The sequence below is a fragment of the Rhinolophus ferrumequinum genome, chromosome 17 (assembly GCF_004115265.2).
Source record: "Rhinolophus ferrumequinum isolate MPI-CBG mRhiFer1 chromosome 17, mRhiFer1_v1.p, whole genome shotgun sequence".
NCBI lineage: Eukaryota > Metazoa > Chordata > Mammalia > Chiroptera > Rhinolophidae > Rhinolophus > Rhinolophus ferrumequinum.
Genome location: NC_046300.1, coordinates 42562561 through 42579442, shown reverse-complemented (window position 1 = coordinate 42579442; position 16882 = coordinate 42562561). Strand labels below are relative to the sequence as shown.

The 16882-nt window shown below is 36.7% G+C and overlaps 1 protein-coding gene across 3 annotated transcripts in view; it reads right to left on the bottom strand.

Annotated features, from left to right (window-relative positions):
- Positions 1-16882, bottom strand: part of VGLL4 (vestigial like family member 4) — a 141297-nt gene that overhangs the window by 104589 nt on the left and 19826 nt on the right. The gene's annotated exons all lie outside the window — the stretch shown is intronic.

The following is a 16882-nucleotide window of genomic DNA, read 5'->3' as shown; positions in this document are numbered from 1 at the left end:
GAGAGTTGAAAGCACCATGTAACTACATGAGGGCAGGACTTCTCGGGGACTGGGATGTCCCCAAGCCCACAGTGCCAAACACAGAACAGGTGCTCAACATGTATTTTGTTGAATGAATGACTCAAGAGAGAAAGGGTTGGGGGAAAAAGAAAGTTGCAGCACCCAGATATATACATTAAACACATCGGGATGACTGCTCATGGGGGTGGGATGGAAAATAGGGATAAATCACTCAATCAGAGCAGGGCTTTGTATGGATCACTGACATAATATGCCATGACTTGCGGTTCAACCGAGGGAAAAAGAAAAAAAAACTATGGGGAAAAGGGAAAAGGGTGGGATAGACAAGAATGAGTACGTTTTAGGCACTAGTACTGACTCCTGTATCTTCAGAGGCCTGATAAAACCAAGCTGAGGGCCAACTCCTGCCGTTAGGTTCTTGGTTCTCCACATCCTGACAAATAGTTATCAATAAATGTAACTAAACAGGAAGTTCAATGCCAAATAATTATTAGTTTGGAAAGAAGAAACCTTGGACTCCTCTTTACCTGTATCCCCTTTTACAAATTCACCTCAACTAACCTAAGGATGAAAACAATAATAATATAGTAGCTGATTACCAAAAACATGGTACCGTTTCCTTAGCTAGTTGTCACTAGTTAACTACATACATTTGGCCACTGGACAGTTTTTTTAAACACCCGGAAGGTAAACGTATTTTCTTCAAATACTGTATGATCACCTTCCTACACCACAATAATCTCTCTATCACCAGCCCTAATCCCCAAAGATAGCACCACAGACAAGACACTCTTGTTACTCATTAACTCAGTGCATACATTACTTATTCTAATTGCCTGCAACGCTAGTTCTATTACCCTTAACAATGCCAACTTTCAAAAGCTATGGGCTTGAAAATAAGCTAACAAGTTAGTTCCTGATTTTTACACACACTGTATTACCACGGTATTGTGTACTTTTTAAAGTACTTTAACAAGATCATCGCACAGGAACCTCTGCGGAAGCAGGGAGAGCAAGTACTAGTCCCACTAAGAAAACTGGAATATGGAAAGGTTAAATAAATAACATTTATTGGCAGAGCAAGGACTAAAAAACAGGTCTCTAAAACATTATAGATTTATTCCAAACTCCATCATTAGCTCAGTGTTTTTCTACTTCAACAAGCAGCCTCACAATCGTGTACAAAAGGTGAGAGTAAAAGAGGAGTTTGGAAAGGGAAGGAATCTCAAATAAGCATTCCAAGTGAAACTCCAGGCATTAAACAGATAATGGTTGGAAACCTATCACAGACCAGACACTGTTCTTAGATGCTGTGGCCTCAGCAGTGAACAAGACAAATTCCCAGCCCTCATAGAACTTACATTCCAGTGATGGAGAGAGACAACGCACAAATATATATTATCAGGACATAACGAATGCTGTAAAAAGAAATGTAGGTTTCACTTATATGTGGAATCTAAGAAATGTAAGTTTCACTTACATGTGGAATCTAAGAAAAGCTAAACTCATAAAAACTGAGAGTGAAATGGTGGTTATCAGGAGCCGGGGGAGGGGAGGGTACTGGAATAGGAGAAATGTTTAAGAATACAAATTTGCAACTACTAGATAAACAGATCGTAGAGATCTAATGTACAGCATACTGAATACAGATAACAATACTGTATAATTATCAAACTTGCTAAGAGACTAGATCTAAATTATTCCCACCACAAAAAAAAAAATGTGCTATGAAAGAGGTGCTTACTATTGCTACAATGGCAATCATATTACAATGCATAAATGTATCAAATAAACATGTTATATGCCTTAAATTTACACAATGTCATACATCAAATATATTTCAATAAAACGAAAAAAAAAGTTACACGACATTGCAAATATGCTACTTTGGCATTATACTAACCACTATTGAATTGTACACTTTAAATAGGTTGTATGGTATGTCAATCTCAATAGCTCAATAAAGCTATTTTTTTACAATACGGGGTAAGGGAATAGTGAACAATGGACTTGAGTATTCACAATTTTGTGCTACTTTAAGCCCTTAACCAAGTTAACATGCAGACTGATTACACATCTTCCACTTGGCTCCCAGAATGCTGGCAGTCAGACTGTGAACTCCGGGAAGCTCTGAGAAACTTCACCAGCCCAAGATGAAAGACACATGATATTGACATTGGAGGTTCCTCCCCAACAGATGGTCCTCAAACATCACCCTACAGTGGAGCTCAGGGTACAAGTGCCACTCCCCTTTTATCAAAAGCAGTAATTTCTGTCCTGACCTAATCATGAGCAGACAACCAGATATTTGAGGAAAGCTATTAACATGGAAGATGGAGACCAATCAAACAAACAAACAAAAAGCAACCCAAGGACACAAAGACTATGCAAGAAGAAAGAAAACTTTTAAAAAGATATCAGTTGCCTCAGAGAGATAGCATCTGTGAAAGAGCTCTGGAAAATTAAAAATATGATGCAAGTTTTAAAAATAATTAACAGAAGGGTTGGAAAATAAAGTTGAGAAAAATCTTCCAGAAAGAACAAAAAGTCAAGAAGCAAAAAGGGAGAGAAAGGTGAAAAAAATTAAAAGTCCAGGAATTCCAACAGTTGAAAAATGAAATTGCCAGAAGGAGAAAAGAAAGAAAATAAAGATAAGAAAAATAACCAATGACGGGCAGACCGGTGGCTCAGTTGGTTAGAGCACGAGCTCTGGGCAACAGGGCTGCCGGTTCGATTCCCACATGGGCCAGAGAGCTGAGCTCTCCGCAACTAGAATGAAGTCAATGAGCTGCCGCTCAGCTCTTGGGTGGCCAGATGTCTCAGTTGGTTGGAGCGCGTCCTCTCAACTACAAGGTTGCCAGTTCGACTCCCACAAGGGATGGTGGGCTGCACCCTCTGCAACTAACAATGGCAACTGGACCTGGAGCTGAGCTGCACCCTCCACAGCTAAGATTGAAAAAAAAGGACAACTTGACTTGGAAAAGTCCCGGAAGCACACACTGTTCCCCAGTAAAGTCCTGTTCCCCTTCCCCAATAAAATCTTTAAAAAAAAAAAAAAAAGAAAAGAAAAAGAAAGAAAGAAAGAAAGAAAAAAGAACGGAAAAAAAAAGAAAAATAACCAAAGAAATTATTTAAGAAATTTTCCCAGGGATGAGTTTCCAAATAAAGGGAGCTTACTGAATCTCCAATAGAATGGATCAAAAAAATCCCACAAGTCACAGCACTGCAAAATTTCAAAACCACTGGGGACAAAAAGATAATTCAAAAAGCTTCCAAAGAGAAAAAAACTGGTCACATATTAATATGTAAGAAATCAGAATAGCTTCAGATTTCCTAACACTAACACAATGCTAGAAGGCAATGGAGCCTGCCTCCTAAATTGTGAAGGAATATTTCCAAATAAGAATTCTATACCCAGTTAAATTATCAATCAAATGGGGCTGTAGAATAAAGGTGTTTTCTGCAATATCTCAAAACACATCTTCCACACCATTTAGCTACTTTTATCTCATCTACGGCACTTATGCCAAGTTCCTAAACAAAATTCTAAATAAAACTTGTGTGATTAATTCCCAATAGTCAATGTAATGTTCACCTACACTAAAACAGCACAGTGGAAAGAATATGTACAACGAAGTCAGGCAAATTTGGTTTCCCATTCCATCTCTGCCACCAAATTGCTGTGAGATGTCAAGCAAAGTTCCTATCTCTGCCAAATGGAGAGGATACTCTCTACCTCATTACTTAGCATGGCATCTGACATTGCATGAACATTCAGTAAGTAATGAATGGATGGATGGGTAGGATTACTGTGGGGATTAAATGTGAAAACACCCACACCACTGTACTAGTACTCAGTAAATGGTAGCATCCCTCCCCAGCTTACACCTCCCCTCCTTCCCCCTTCCCAAGGTTCAGCATACTGCCTTGTTCTCTATGCTCTCCCTCAGACAACCCATTCCCATGGAGTTGATAATTATTCTTTAGGGAATCGATTCCAAATTCATATGTCTAGAAATAATAATCTAATCTGATACTAAGTTTTGTCATCTTTTCCCTAGAATTAGCCCCCCCTTCTAAAATTCTTTTTCCTCAACCAATTAACCAAAACCAAGCCCCTAGTAAGAGTTCTACATGTACTAGACACTATGAAAACTTGCAATATAGAACCTTACCCTCAAGAACTTGCACCTACTTGAAAATAATAAACTAAAATGAGAAACAATAGAAAAGAGAAAGCTATTAATTCCCTATTAGTTATTTAACTGAAAATTCAACTATATGTAATAAAGAGCCAGAGCATAGTTTAAAAAACCAAAAAACAAACAAAACAAACAAAAAAAACAGAACATCCATGACAGAAGTAGTATTAGGTTGGTGCAAAAGTAATTGTGGTTTAAAATGTTGAAAATAATTGCAAAAACCACGGTTACTTTTGCACCAACCTAATAATGACAGCATACAGACATTCTTGGAGCTAGTTATTCACATTTACATTATGGTAAGTGGAAAAAGATATTAAAAAGTGTATCCAGCATCTAACAGTGATCACTTTAAACAAGAAAGTTGGGATGGAAAAGTGATATGAGGAAACAAAGCAAAATAGTAATCATGATATTCTGGATGATGGGATTATGAGTTTAATTAAGTTTTAATTTTTTTAATATACAATTATCATGTTTTTTAGAGCAAAATTCTTCATGTGGAGCCCAGTAGATCTTTCTTTCTTCATTTCTTCATGAGCCTGACTCTGCTCTAGACATTCAGGTGACAGCAATAAATATGGCATGTCCCATAGAACCATGTGACAGAGCATGACACAGCTCTGAGGGGTAGACAACCATGTTGACTTTCCCTTAGGCACAGTACCCACAGACCTCCGCATTTTGGGGTCATGAAAATGGTTTGTTTTCAAAATCAGAAGAAAAGCGTGAACTGTTATGCTAAAGAGGATGTTCTATTAGATAACATTAATATATTCATCTTCATACCAACACAGTCATAAAATATAATACAATTTTTAATAATTTTTAATGAAGAAAGGTGCCTACAAAGGTAAGAATGGCACAGACTCATGAAAGTCATACTGTGGCCCTGGGGGACACTCAAGCTGAGGGCCGCAAATGAAGAAAGAGCCAGCAATTCAGATGTAGTAGAAGAGTATTTCAGATACAGAAAGCACCTAGTGCAAAGATCCTAAATTGGAGCAACAACTAATAATATGTATGTAAAATGTAGTAATATGACAAAGGCCTGGTCTGAAGCACATTAAAAAGAAAAAATAAAGAAAACTTGGAACACAATTAAGAATGATAAGGGATTCAGAAATTTAACCAAGGAAGTGAAAGTCCTGTACGCTAAAACCTATTAAGACATTGGCAAAAGAAACTGAAGACACAAATAAATGGAAAGATTTCTTGTGTTCATGGATTGGAAGAATTAATATAATTAAAATGTCCACACTATCCAAAGCCATTTACAGATTCAACACAATCCTTATCAAAATTCTGATTGCATTTTTCATACAAAATTTTAAAAATCCAAAATTCATGTAGAATCACAAAAGACCTTGAATAGCCAAACCAGTATTTGAGAAAGAAGAAAGCTGGAGGCATCACACTCCCCGATTTCAAACTATATTACGAAGCCACAGAATCAAAACAGCATGGTACTGGCATAAAAAGATACAAAGACCAATGGAACAGAATCAGGACCCCAGAAATAAACCTACACATAAATGGTCAACTAATATATGACAAGTGTGCCAAGAATACAAAATGGGGAAAGGATAGACTCTTTAATAAACGGTGCTGGGAGGACAGCAACATGCCAAAGAATGAAATTTAATCCTTATACCATATACAAAAATCAACTGAGCTAACGACTTAAACTAAGATCTGAAACTATGAAACTCCTAAAAGAAAACATATGGAATAAGCTCTCTGATATTGGTCTTGGCAAAGTTTTTCTGGATTCGACACCACAAGTACAGAAAACAAAAGCAAAAATAAACAAGTAGGGCTGTATCAAACAAAAAAGCTTCTGCACAGCAAAAGAAAAATTAACGAAACGAAAGGGCTACCCATGAAATAGGGAAAAAAAATTGCAAATTGATAAGAGGCTAATATACAAAATATATAAGGAATTCATATAACTCAATAGCAAAAAAACAAATAACCCAATCAAAAAACGGGCAAACGACCTTAACAGACGTTTTTCCAAAGACATACAAATGGCCAACAAGTCTATGAAAAGATGCTCGATATCACTAATCATCAGGGGAAAGCAAATCAAAACCACAATGAGACGTCACTTCACAATTTGTTGGGATGGTTATTATCAAAAAGACAAGATATCAACTGTTGCTGGGAATATAAATTCGTGCAGAAACCATAGAAAACAGTATGGAGTTTCCTCAAAAAATTAAAAACAGAGCTGCCATATGACCCAGCAATCCCACTTCTGAGTATATATACAAAGGAAATGAAAAAATAGTATCTCAAAGAGATATTTGCACTCCCATGTTCATCACAGCATTATTCACACTAACAAAGAAATAAGGAAACAACCTAAGTCTTCATACACAGATGAATGAGTAAAGAAAACGTGATGTGTAAATGCATACAATGAAATAGTATTCACCACAAAAAAAGAAATCCTGCCATTTGTGAAACATGGATGGATCTGGAAGGCGTGCGAAGTGAAATATGTCAGACAAAGACAAATACTGTACGATTTTACCTATATGTGGAATCTAAAAAAGGCAAACACAGCAACAAAGTAGAAACATGGTTGCCAGGAACTGGGAGAAATGGGGAGACGTTGGTCAAAGGGCACAAATACAAGTGAGTAAGTTCTGGAGATCTAACGTACAGAATGGTGATTATAGTTGACAATATGGAATGGTACACATGAAATTTGCTAACCAAATAGATCTTACGTGTTCTCTCGACCAAAAAAAAACTATGTGAGGTGATGGATATGTTAATTTAACTTGATTGTGGTTATCATTTCACAATGTACACATATATCAAACTACCACACTGTATACCTTAAGTGTATACAATTTTTATTTGTCAATTATACCTGAATAAAGCTGGGAGGGGAAAAAAAGAAAGCTAATACAATTGCTTATTAAAGTCTATATAATACCTATATAATAAATAGGCAAAGAAAAGGAGGCATTTCAATAGGATCAGAGAATATTTAGGGGAAATAAAACTTTCTTCAAATATCCCAAGGGTGGAAACTGGGACGATTCCAAGGACTGGAAGAGACATTCTGAGCAGCTGAGAGTAGAAGTGTGTCCAAGGAATGAAAGTTACATTGATGAAGATTTCACTCAATAGTAAAACTGTTCTAACTCCTCAAAGTATCTGACAGTGTGATGAAGTAAACTCTCCATCTCTTACATTCAAGAAGAAGATAGTCAAATATCAAGACTACAGAAGGCACCTCTGCATTAGCGGGAAGATTGAACAAGAGGATAATCAAGATCCTATCCTTCCCTGTAACCCTAAATTGGCATCTGTGTGCACCCAAGGCCTCCAAGGGAAGTAGAGATGTTCTGCAAATTGAATTCCCTAGAAAGCAGACTGAGAGGGAGATAGTGTGCAGGAAGTTTGTAGGGCAGTGCCCTCAGGATCACCCCGTGGGAGAAGGGAAGGAGACAGGAGCTCCCAGACAAATTAGGCTATGATGCAGCATTCCACAACAGGGCCTCAGCCTGCCCCACAGTGAGCTCTGAAGAGGGAGGACCCTTCACAGGGCAAGAGCGTTAGCTGGACCTTTATACTCCTTCATCTACCAGACATGGCAAGCAGGCTGCACCCAGGAAGGGGGGTGAGCCTGCAAGGCCAGACTCCCTTCAGCTGAAGGCTAACAGCTGAGAACCGCTGGCTTGCATGTGACAAGCAACAAGCAGCAAGCAGGAGCTGGGAGGTGCAGCATCCACTATAAAACCTTACATCAAATTTTTACATGTCAACTCTTTCAGTAGGACAACACACATCAAATGCCAAAACCAGCCTTTGGCACTTCCCAACACTGTTGTAAAACAGCTCACTGACCTCACTAGAAAACAGCACAGCGCATAAATATTATGACATTTGTGAACAAAGTTTAGGGGGTTGAGAATCCTCACTCACGACACTATGGTTGTGTACATTTTAAAGTTCACCAATAGCCAAGGTTAACCAATAATATCAAAATTTGATGGAAAACGAAATATTTTTTAAACCCTTCCCTCCCCTCCACGATATAAACAATTTACTCACCCACAGAAAACACATGTTAAACTGTACATGCATCCACCTCAACTGATTATCTTCTAATTGATAAGCTTTAACCAAGCTACTCCCTCATGCTATTAACATTAGGACATTATCTTATTTATAAAATTATCTGTGCCACACATGACATGTAAAAATCAAATCATGAGACTTCCATAAATCTCAACTGAAATTCAAGTTCAATACTATGAAAAATAATCAAATCCATAGAAGAAAAAGTCTGACACATTCTCTAAATATGTTCTTATGCACACACTGCAAGGACAATTATCAATTCCTTTATATTTTAATTCTATACTCTTGAAAAATCGGTAAACAACATCTACTCTTCTACAATCAGAACAGCTAGATTTTCAACCAGTCGCAAAAATAATTTACTGCCTTTACTTAAAATCCTCCTGATGGAACATACTCAGTTATAATACAAATATTAATAAGGCTTTTCTTTTGCTTATAAGGTTTATATTTACAGAGAAAAAAGTAAGGTGTTGTGGACATAGGCAGGCAGGGCCTGCCCTCAAACTGCATTATCTACCTCTTCAGTGCCCAGAATGTCCTGTTTTTAGGGGAAAAAAATAACAGCTTAAAATTTAATACAGAAAGATTAAGAAAAGATGGTGTATTCACGCAAAGCTAAAGTAGCCCTCTGCAATTTATCTTTGAAATTCTCCTAAAGCTCAGACAGAAGGAGATAACGGGGGAAAAGTGAACCTAAAGTGCCATAGTCAAAACAGAAATGCTAAGGTCAGAAACATTTAGAGAAGCCAAATTAAGACCAATACACAACAAAATAACTGGTGCTGCTTTGAGCCACTAAGTTTGTGGTAATTGTTACAGTAGCAATTGAAAACTAATACAATTGCTTATTAAAGTCTATCTCTTGCTAGATATTAAGTATGAGTTGTGTTTTATACATTTTAATGTGTTCTGTTCAAAGCTTAACATGGTTCTCTGTAGAAATCTGGCCCTCCATAATACTTTTTGAATAAATGAGTCATGTAAAAATCCCCTCACTGCTTCCACTGGAGGTTAGAATTACACTAGAACCGGTCTAGGTCAAACTTCTTTAGTAGGGCTCTTTGTCACGAAGCCCAGGAGAGCTATAGACCCTCACGTTTTTTGGGTTGTTTTTTTTTTTACTTTACTGTTCATTCATTTTAATTTGGTTTCTCTAAATGTTCCTGAAATACAAAAACCTCTATAAAGGGTTTTTCTGGTGGCCGGTTAGCTCAGTTAGTTAGAGCATGGTGCTCTTAAGACCAAGGTTGCCGGTTCGATCCCCTCATGGGCCACTGTGAGCTGCCCCTTCCACAACTAGATTGAAACAACCACTTGACTTGGTGCTGATGAGTCCTGGGAAACCACACTTAAATAAGTAAAAGTTTAAAAAAATAAAGAAAGATTGGTTGGTTTTTTAATAACAACAAATATATTCAAGTATCCCTAATCTAAGTATTCAACGCCTACTAGCTTAATATTTTTTATAGTGTCAGATCTTGAAAGTTAAATACATACTTTTAATCTCTTAATTGCCACAAAATCAGAGGGTTTTTTTTGTGCTTTTGTTTGCTTTGCTTTTTGGAGGGGCGGGGGAGGGGGGGCAGGGGTTTCACCTCATTCCCCTACTCAAAATCCATTAGTGGCTCTTCATTACCTACTGAATCAACCAGAGCTCCCTCACACTAGCACTCACAGCTCTCTGCCTATCCTAGTCTCCTACTACTCCCCACTTTTATGTCCATTTTCCTCCCACCAACAGGACAATCATTCCCCAGAAACACCATGCACCGTCTATCTCCACGTCTGTGCTGATGCTGTGTCCACTGCTGGGAATATGGCATCACTCTCCACTCCTACTCCTCACTGCTCTCCAATTCTACCTTCTCCATGAACCTTTCCTTGTTCTCTCAGATGGTCTCTTTCTCCTTAGAAGTGTCCTAATCCTTTGGAAATGTCTCAGGGTGATCAATACTCTCCTGTGTGTCATGGCTGTTTACATAATTGTCTCCTTACACTTGAAGATTGTGAGCTTGTAGAACCTAACATATTGTTCAAAATGGGTGGATAGCACGTATTAGTTGATCTGAACTGCATTTGGCAATATTTGAGGTCTCCTTGGGTGACGGGATGTTGGCTTGTAAATATTATAGGTCCGTCACAGTCGATTCTGAAGGCCTATATAGAATATAAAGTCTTTAATCTGAAATTTATTTTGTTGTGCAGTATGAGGTGAGAACCCTTCCTAACTTAACTTTGTTCCAAATGATTAGCTAACTATCGTGGCGTTTTTTAAACAATTCGTTGTTCCTCCATGGATTTAAATTCTTGCCTTTATATTAATTCGTGCGAGTGTGTGTGTGTATTTCTGAACTTTATTCTGTCTCAATTACTCCAGCTTGGGGTTTTTTCAAAATGCAAGTTTCCACTCGTGAGTGGTTTCTAAAGTCAGTTTAATGGGTCATATCCACCATTGCTGGCATTGTCTTTTAATGAAGTAGAATAAAATAGAAAATAGCAGGGTAGTTCTGATAAAGTATTATCTCAAGATATTTGTTTCGGATGTATGTTTATATAAACTTGGTTAAATTGTAAAATGCTTTTGTTACTATGAATTGTGGTTTTGAAACATGTTTAAGAAATACTGCTATAGGTTATCCCTATACCAATATTACCCCATTTTAATTATAGTAATAAAATTTACAGTGCTTTAATGTCTGCTATAGTAAGACCCTCCCTTCCTTACCCTTTATTTTTCAACAACTTTGAACTTTAGAATCAACTTATCAACTAAAAATTACTCTTGATATTCTGATTAAGATTACATTGAATCTCTATATTAATTTAAATGTAACTAACATTTTTATTTTACTGAATCTTCCTACTCAGAAATGTGGTTTGTATTTCCTTTTTATTCAGATCTTTATGTCCTTAAATAATTTTATAACTTATTCATATATATCTTACATGTTTGTTAGGTATTTAACATTTTTATATCTATGGTTGATAAGTGAATGAGACTTTTTTTGGGGTAACCTCTCACCGGTCACTGCAAGTGAAAAAGATAATGATGTTTCTTAATGCTCTTTTTATCAGCCACCTCGTTTAAGTCTCTGATGAGTCCTAATAGTTCTTTCCCCCATTTATTGTTGTGATTTTGGGATAGACTTTTATAAACATCTGAAAAATTACAGTTTTGCCTATCTCTTTTCAGTTTTTATATCTTTTTTAAAATTCACTAGCTAGAACCTCAGGTTCAATGCTATTCGAGTTGTCTTGCTCCTGACTTAAACTATTTCACCATTAAATATATTTGTAAGTTTCTAGCAGATAACTTTTATCAATTTTAGAAAGTTTCTTTTAATTCCGATCATGCTAAGAGTTTTTCTCATGGATACTGAATTTCATAAAATACTTTTGAGCTTCAGCCATTAATATTGTATGGATTCTTCTTTTAATCTATTGAAGTAACATAAAGAATTTATTATAAGAGTTGCAATTATCGAACCATCTTTGCATTCTTGTGATGCAAACAACTTACTTAGACATGTGATATGTTACTCCTTTAATACACTGCCAGACTGAGTTTTTAAATATTTTAACTTAGGGTTTTCATATCCATGTTATAAGTGAAACTGATTTACAACATATACATACAATTTGTGCTTTCCTTGTCCAATTTTGGTATCATGGTTACATTACCTTTACAGAAGGAAATAGAAAGTGCTATATAATAGGATAGTCTTATAAGGAAATTTGTTTCTTGAAAATTTGGTAAAACTCACCTATAAATGCATTTGGGATGCATACCTTTGACTATCTTTTCAATTTTTCCTATAATTATCAATCAATTCAGATTTTCTACCTCTTCGTGGTTAAAAAAAAATCATCCATTTCATCTATTTTTTAAATTTTCTATTATATGTGTAGATATTTGTATATTATTCTCATCTATAATTATAGCAATGTCCCTTTCCTCATTTCTAATGTCCTGCAAATTGCATATTTTCTTTTTTTCCTTAATTCACCAATTTATTGGTCGGTTTTTTAAAAATAAGTTTTAGTTTTACTGTTTAGGTTTATTGGTTATTCATTTTCATTTACAGTAATCCCCCCTTATATGTGGTTTTACTTTCCATGGTTTGTTACCAGCAGTAAATATTACATGGAAAATTCAGAAATAAACAATTCCTAAGTTTTAATTGCACACCATTCTAAGTAGCATGATGAAATCTCACTCCATTCCACCCAGGACATAAATCATCCCTTTGTCCAGCAAATGCGCATTAGTTATGCTACCAGCCCGTTAGTCACTTGGTAGCCATCTTGGTTATCGGATCTACTGTCTCTGTATCTCAGTGGTTGGATTCCAGTAACCCTTATTTTACTTAATAATGGCCCTAAGCCATTCATATAACTTTTATTACAGTATATTGTTATAATTGTCCTATTTTATTAGTTGTTCCTGTTAATCTCATACTGTCTAATTTATAAATTAAACTTTATCACAGGTATGTATGTATAGGAAAAACAATATATATAGGGATTGGTACTATCTTTGGTTTCAAGTGCCCACTGGGGGTCTCGAAACATATCCCCTGTGGAATTGGGGCGGGGGGGGGGGTGGTGGATTTACTATATAAAGATAAAACAGAGATCAATTTTTTTCTTTCTACTTTGGGTTTGTTTTTATTATTATTATTTTAGTTGTTCATTTGGTTCTCTTATTTCCTGTTCTTCCAATAAATGAATCTTAATACTTCTTTGCTGTCATTCCACACGAACTTCTCCCTGAGATTAATATTTAAGGTCCTGGGATTGATTACCTCTTAATTTCCTGGTACTATCTGCAAAGTTTTGTTACCTATCTTCCAGATCATTCATTTTGTCTTTAATCATATCCATTTGATTCTTAAGCTGACCTATTTAATCTTTTAAATTGATAAACATATTGTAAATCGTATTATTTAAATGCTCTTTTTTCATAGCAGGCTACTTTTAATTAAGTATTTTATTCACTATCTCAAATCTCTTTGAAGATATAAGCTACTATGCTTTTAGCTTCTATATTCCCCAAATTCTGCTTACTCTGGGTCTTTTCTTTCATCTTATTTGTTTTCCTCAACGACCCTTGGATATTCATCCATAGTTAAGAATAAAAAACTGGGTCAATCAACAAGGGCAAGCAATACATGCTCCCTCTCTAATATTAGGGGACCCTGTTTGGGGAGGGTCAAACACAGGTTCCATGTAACAGTGTAGGAGGTGTCCAGTGATGGGCTTTGCTGTTGGGTATATGAGTGGGGAGCAAGCAAGAAGGCAGGTTGGGAGAAAACTATACAAACGTGCCCAATTCAGAAAGTCTTTCCTCTAGTGGTGAAGGACTTTAGTAGATACTGCCAACTGGAAAGCTTACATTGCTTCCCCCAGAGCCCTTTTTGCTGGGGTTGCCCATGGTGATGTTAAGCTCTACTCTGCTGGCCTCTCAGATCCCTAAACCATGAGGAATGCTCCCAAGGCAGGATGTTCACTTTCTTGATAGTACAGTTCTTAGCTCTTAGCCAGGGGGTGACTGCTATAAACGGAATACTTTAATTTCCTGAATTTGCTCTAGGGCCCCTTCCTCTTGATAGTTGTCACTCTTAGCTCTGCTTTTAATTCTGTTTTCTTTTGCACCTGTGTTTTGGGTTATGCTTTTCTATTTTTGTTTTTGTTTTCCTTTTGTCACTCTAATCCCATCTGTTTTCAATTTTCCAGGAATTCTTTCTAACTTTTGGTCTACCGAAGGTAGGCACCTTTTCTAGTTTTCCAGTAGTGTTTCAGATTTTTCTAATTGTCTGTATTTTTTTATTTTAAAGGATTTCTGGTAAAAGGCGAGCTAAATGCGTGTGTTCGGGCTGCCATTTTACTCCAAAACTCCAGTTTGTCCTGAATTCCTAAATGAAATATTCCTTTGCAATTGTTTTATTCAAAGCACCCTAAACTAGCATTTTTGTTAAGAACATGAAAATTCACTCTTCTCAACCCTGTTTACTGGTGAACAAAACAGATTCCTCCCTTGTCAAGTTCATTTAAAAAGTAACTACAGTCCAGTTAAACAAGGTAAGTTCCATGGGAAAAAGTGACATATACGCATTATTTTTCAGAGGGAAAAAAAGCACATATATGTCAAGTTTGACGAGAAAGGCAGTTATAGAAAAAGAAATGGTAATTTCCCCAGATTTCCAATGGAAAGATTTACTCATTTCATTTACAAGAAATCAAGAGTGTGATCCAATAAAAAGGCAGTTACAATAAATCTGAAGCCACTAAGGATTTGATTTTTTTCAAACTAAATTCAATTTCTCTAAAAATGTAAACCCCAAATGTTTGCTTGTACAAATTACATCCACATCAAATGCCAAGTCAATAAGTACTTCCTAAGTGTGTAACATAAATCTTTAATCTTTAAGAAAGAAAAAAGATAAAGAAAAGATGTAACCTTTGTCTTTCAACAGAAAATCTGAATGGGAAGGAAAAATACACATATCCAAATTAATTGCCACATTAAGATAACCTATACTAAGGGATAATTTAATGATAAATATCACCTTATTCAGCTCTTAAAGAATTGCTATAGTAATTCTATATAGTAATTCTATACAGTAACACAGCTACAGTGGGGGAAGGAAAAGAAGCTGATGTAGGTCGCTTTTTAAAAAATCTGTTGTTATTTTACGTTGTATTAATAGAAGTATTAAGACTAGACCAAAAAGAACATATAGATAATACTTCCAGGTCCCATTTGGCAAGGGAACTATTATTTGGCTCACATGAAATTTTTAAAATCGAGAAATTTTATGTCAAAACCCAGGTTTCAGTTTGTTTGAACAATCAGAATATCTGACAAATCCAAACCCACATTACCATGCAAAAGCAGTCAGCTGGAGCCTGTGACACGGGACAGGCAGACCTCAGAGATATTGCAGATCCGGTTCCAGACCACCGCAATGAAGCAAGTCATAATCTTTTTGCTGGGGGAGAGGCTTGCCTTTAATTCGTAAAAAAAGCAACATCTGTGAAGCATAATAAAGGCAAGGCATGCCTGTAAATGGTAACGACTGGCTCTGTTGGAAGGAAAAACCAAAAAGCCCTGATCTATCTGTAGCTTTTGCCCTGTTATAAATACTCCCACAACGACTGATCTCAAGCTCCCAATGTGATGTCCAGAGTTGGAAAGAGACCCAGAGTTGGCTCTCAGGAGCCAACTGTGCCACAAGTGGCCAGAGCTGGGTGGTAGCTGCCCCTTGAAAAGAAGTAGAGGGGCTTTCTGTTCTCTGGGGTCCCATTGTTCCCTACAGTCTTAGACTTGGTTACTTCACGCACTTGTCACCAGTCTGCCCTAACCCCGTCTGTCCCTTCACTCCCAAAAACTCTTGGACAAGATTACAGTTGGTGGTAGTCCTAGGTACATACACCACACGAAATCTGATCACATACAGATATCATTGTTTAGGTATGAATGTACCGCCTTCCAGAAGGGACATTGACAGCCATGAGGGAGCAGACGACAGCAATGTCACAGGAGGAGTTTAGAAGACATATCCAACAAAGAATGTTTGCTTGTACTGGGGATATTTGGACAAGATACTGATTAGGGCAGTGATTCTTGAGATGCAGAGAGGGGACGAGAAACCAGAAGGGGGGAACACGCTGGGAGGCAGAGGGGACATCCAGGAAGATCTGAATCAAATGAAAAAAAAGGAACTGCCTTCATCCAAGGATTCCTGACTCTGATAGTTTAAACTGAACTGCAAATGACATTAGAACAGCTCATAGCATTTTTTATGTGTATTAAAGGAACACATGGATTTCTAAAGATCGAGCAATATTCATTTAAGGGAAACATAATAAACCATTCTCAAGTGTCTAAAGAGCTACTTGGTGGAAGAATCTATTTTCAACATCCATTATGCTAATTAACAAGCCATTATTTTCACCACTGGAGATCCATTTCTAACATTTATTATGCTAATTTGATCTGATATAAAACTACAAAAATAGCACAGACATTTGCAGTAGCTGTCTCTGGAGGGCGGCCTTCTCATTAAATGTCAGGCGCCTACCCTGGGAGGCAAACTTTGAATAAAGCAGCTGACCACACCTATAGAGTGTCTTAAATAAGCACATAATACTATCCCACCGTATGTTTTATGTTTTATTAAGCTTTTTAAAGTAAAATAGATTCCTGGGAGATGATATTTTCAATGTGATTATTCACAAAAGGGAAATAACTGAAAACACAGAACGTATTATTTGTGACTCCCACCTTTAGAAAGGACAGTAAATCCAGTCCTTGTTTTGAAAATCAAAAGGAGGCTTGGGAACATGGAGTTAGAGAAGCTAACGCCCCAAGACCTTGTGATTTCCTACCCAGGAGGACTCTGCACTACCCAGCAACAGTTGACACGCATTTATTAATTGCTATTCTGATGATCACAACTTTAATCTTGAATAAGGCATCAAACTTTTTCAAGCTTAATTTTTTTGACACCTCCTACTCAGCCTACTGCAAAGATTTTTTTTTTTTTTTT